This window comes from Rhincodon typus, unplaced genomic scaffold (assembly GCF_021869965.1).
Source record: "Rhincodon typus isolate 14 unplaced genomic scaffold, sRhiTyp1.1 hic_rhity00001443, whole genome shotgun sequence".
Classification (NCBI taxonomy): Eukaryota; Metazoa; Chordata; class Chondrichthyes; order Orectolobiformes; family Rhincodontidae; genus Rhincodon; species Rhincodon typus.
The window spans coordinates 9,148-13,361 of record NW_025967081.1 but is presented as its reverse complement, the minus strand read 5'-3'; the positions used below and the strand labels follow the sequence as shown (position 1 = coordinate 13,361).

The 4,214-nt window shown below is 39.0% G+C and overlaps 1 long non-coding RNA gene across 1 annotated transcript in view; it reads left to right on the top strand.

Moving 5' to 3' along the window:
* Positions 1-3,995, top strand: part of LOC125481254 — a 13,000-nt gene extending 9,005 nt beyond the window's left edge. The window contains exon 3 of the long non-coding RNA XR_007261257.1: positions 1,552-3,995. This is a non-coding gene — a long non-coding RNA (uncharacterized LOC125481254). The remainder of the gene's footprint in view (positions 1-1,551) is intronic.
* Positions 3,996-4,214: the final 219 nt, after the last annotated feature.

The following is a 4,214-nucleotide window of genomic DNA, read 5'->3' as shown; positions in this document are numbered from 1 at the left end:
TGCTGCTTGGCCTGCTGTGTTCATCCAGCCCTGCACCTTGTTGTCTCGGATTCTCCAGCATCTGCAGTTCCTACTATCTCATTACATAGTCCAGCCATCTTTGATTTTTATGGATTATTAAGCAAGTGTCTCTTCCTGTTTGAATTATTATGGATCTGAATTACAAAGGCACTGGTTGTTTTCCTGTATTCAATTGTATTTGATGTCATCTCAGTCAGAAATGGACATTTCCTTATCCTGAGACTGTGCCCCTAGTTCTAGATTTCAATCAAGAGGAGCATACTCTCAGAATCTTATCTGGTTCATGTAATACCCTGTCACTCTTTGAATCCCAAGAATGTATGGGCCCATTCTGTCAATCTCTCCTCTTAAGACACTCGCATCATCCAGGAAACAATGTTGTGACCCTTCATTGCGCTCTTCTAGGTTAATTATGCACTTCCTTAAGTACCGAGTCCAAAATTGTACATAATGGCCCAGGTGTGAGCTCCCTAAAGCCCTGTGCAATTGCACCAAGAGATTCTCACACTCGTGCTCCAACCCCCTTCCAATATAGGCACCATGACAATTTGAATTCCTGTTGCTTCTTGTAGTTAATAACTTTATATTTCTTCCTCAAAAACACCCAAATCCTTTGCACACTAACAGTTATTAGTTTTGCACTATTCAGAAAATACTCTATTTTTGTGTTTTAACTAGCAAAGTGACTAATCATACATGTCCATGAATTATATTGCGTATGGGTCACACAGTTTAGCTCTGAGTTGGGGTGGTCCAACATCATAAAAATCTCTTTGACAATTTAGCAATCTTCCTCAAAGAAGTTGGTGGGATAAGTGGAAAAACATGTGACAGTGATGTTAGAGGCTTTGTGGTTGCTTCAGACTTGTGTCATTACAGTTTTATCCAGCACCAACTCATGTCACAGTTGACCTGTACTTAGCAGAAACATCCTTCACCTTAATCAGGAAACTCAAGACAAAACAAAAAATTTAATTAACAGAGCGGTAGTCACATTTATCACATCAGCATTTTAAAGAACTCTGGTGAGCTTGCCATGTATTTACAATGTATTACAGGACACTGTTCAAATTAATTCCTATGTTGGAAACCAAGAACCCACAGACTAAAGAGTTGCATTTGCAGGGGTGATTGCTAAAAATACCTGTGTGAAGTCAATATCATTTTTATCATGTGAATTCCCATCTCCTGACATAAAGACAATTGTAAAATATATTTGTTGCAAGTGAAAAACTAGTTTAATCGAGCAATTATTTTTGACCTAGTGATTTTATTTTTTAGTCAGTCAAATGCAGTGCCCACACTGCTGTGATAGAAACTGACATTCTGCACAAAATGAAATTTTGATTCTGAGAATAAGGAAGAACTTGTTCCTTTCTGCTTTTGGTTTGAAAAATGTTTAAATTGTGTATTTTGATCCGAATTCATGAGCTGCAGCCGTAACATTTGTTGTATTGTCTGACTTATTTTCATGCATCAAAGTTTTACTTCACTCCATTGTATGTGAAATATTGTTATTCTGACATATAGGTCCATCAAACGTATTTAAAATTGTGAAGATGATCATGGAAAGGAATTTTCAGCCTGTTATCATCTTCAGCTTCAGCAAGAAAGACTGTGAAGCATATGCTCTACAGATGTCCAAGTTGGATTTTAATACAGGTAGGAGCACTTGCAAGGTTAAACATTTTATTTCTACAGAAAGGTAAGCGTTGCTGAAAGAGCTCTGTGAGTACATGAGAGAACTTCTTCCACCATTCTCCTAATTTCCTAGCTGTTGGCATATTGTTAAGTAACAGAGCTTAGTTATGCATAGTTTATCTTTTCTTAATTAGCACACAGTAAAGACAACAGGATAAGTGATGTGTCATCATTGTGGGAGATGCCGGTGTGATCCAGGGTAAACTTGTCTGCATTAAGTGTGTGCAGTTTTTGGATCTTCAGCTTAGTCATGGAGTTGGAGGCTGACCAAACAAGGAGAGGAAAGTTACCTAGACCCTGTTCCAGGCAATGGTCACATTCCTTAGGCTAGTCAGAACTTCAGAGGTGATCAAGTGTGAGGGATACACGAGTGTGATTGCCATCAGGAGGTATGGGCAGTCTGCATGTCATCGAGGCACCTCAGTCCCTTACTCTGTCCAACATGTATAAAGTGCTTGCTTCCTATTTGGATTAAGAACCGGGCAGGACGTGGACTGACTGATGTGAAGGATACCATTCAAGTGCGGGGAACACAGAGGAATGTGGTAGTTAAAGAAATTAGTCCAATCAGTGGATATATACCGTTTTCTTCAGCTGTGACTTGGAGCTCTGATGATTGTGTTGCTCATCTGATGTCAGGGATGTGGACATTTCCTTAGAACTACAAAGAGAACTTCAAAGAGGGCAATCCAGTTGCCATGATTTACATGGGGAGCAAGAACATAGCAGAGCATTATTCCTGCTTCTATTAAAGGGAATTTAAGAAATTAAGGAAAATCAAAGGTATTATTTCTGGCTTCTTGAATGAGTCATGCACCTGTTAACATCGGTTCAAGCATTTTAGAGAATTTAACGTGCTCAAAGAATGGTATGAGGCTCAGGAAGTTTGGTTCATGAATACTTGGTGAAGATTGGGTACTTCTATTGGAATGGACTGCATCTAAACCAGGGTGGAACCTCTGTCCTGGCAAATCATACAACTAAGTCTGTGACAGGACTTCAAACAAATGTGGGGTTGGGTCAGCTGTTGTGGAACGATTCAGGTGAAGGAAGGTTTAGGAAACCAGAGAGTGGTTGAGGCGTCAGAACAATATAGCAATGTGGGTAAAACCAAAGCGAGTGGGACAGGAAGGATCAGAGTTCACCAATCAGGTAATTGCAGGGACACAAGTAAAAAGATAAAATTCAAGGCCCTTTCAACACGCAAGTCATTGGCAATAAGGTGGATGAGCTAGTAAGGCTGTAGTAATTTAATCCCAACAGTAACTCTACCTTTGGATGAAGCATTAAACAAGAAAAGATTGGAACTGAAAATAATTGTGACTAATTAAGTGTCACAAGAATCACTGTTGTACCGCAACTATTTACAGTCTATTTTAATAACTTGGATGAGGTGACTGTGTAATGTATCTAGCTTTATTGATGATGGAAAGCTAGAACATGGGAGCGCAGGACAAGGGAGCAATAATTTAGAAATGAGATGAGGATAAACTTCTTCACTTGGAATGTTGTGAATCTTTGGATTTTTATACCCGAGAGAGTTATGGATACTTAATTTTTGAGTTCAATTAAGGATCAGATAGAAAGATTTCTGGACTCTCAATAAGTCAAGGGAGATGGGGAGAGGTGAGAAAATGGTGCTTGAGTGGAAGAACAACCATGATTGTGTTAAATCACAGCTCAGGCCCAAGTGGCAGTATGGCCTACTCCTGTTGTTTAATGTTGCTTTGTTTGATTGGCACCCCATCCCATTTGTGCAAAACTTTACTCCCTTCACCATTGGGTGCACCGTGCAACAATTCTTTTAAACACTGGATGCTATTCGGCAACTCACTGTGGCTTGTTTCATAGCACCACTCAAGCCCACAACTTCCATTAGAAGAAAAAAACAGAAATTGCTTGAAAAGTTCAGCAGGTCTGGCAGCATCTGTGAGAGAAATCAGAGTTAACATTTTGGGTTGAACGACCCTTCCTCAGAACTTGACTTCTGGCCACAGCTTCTATTGTTTCATGTACACAGTCTTTAAGTTCCATTACAAGAGGCTCCACCCTGATTTGGACATCTCTCATTTTTATTTCCATTTTTGCTGAGTCTAAATCTTGGACTGTACTGTCTTAACAATATTGGGAGCCTACCTTCACCACATGGACAGCAACAGTTCATCATGTTGACAGCAAATAGATGTGGTCTTGGTAGAATAATGTCGATGACCTTCTTTCTTGTGAGTATTTACTTTTGTTCTTCAGTCTGTGCTGAATGTTACTAATTGAGCTGATGCTTGTTCAGAATTGGATCAGAAATTTAAGAACAGGAAAAGTTGGATCAACGAGTTGATTTAATTTTTAACTTGATCAGTCCCACTTATCTAACATCGCAGTAGGTTCCCCAAACTTTCTCTTCTCCAAAAATGTATGTAATTGATTCTTAAATTTATTTATACTTTATTTTCAGTTTTTTTTTAGTTCATTTAGTCTAAAACTTTGTTGCCTTT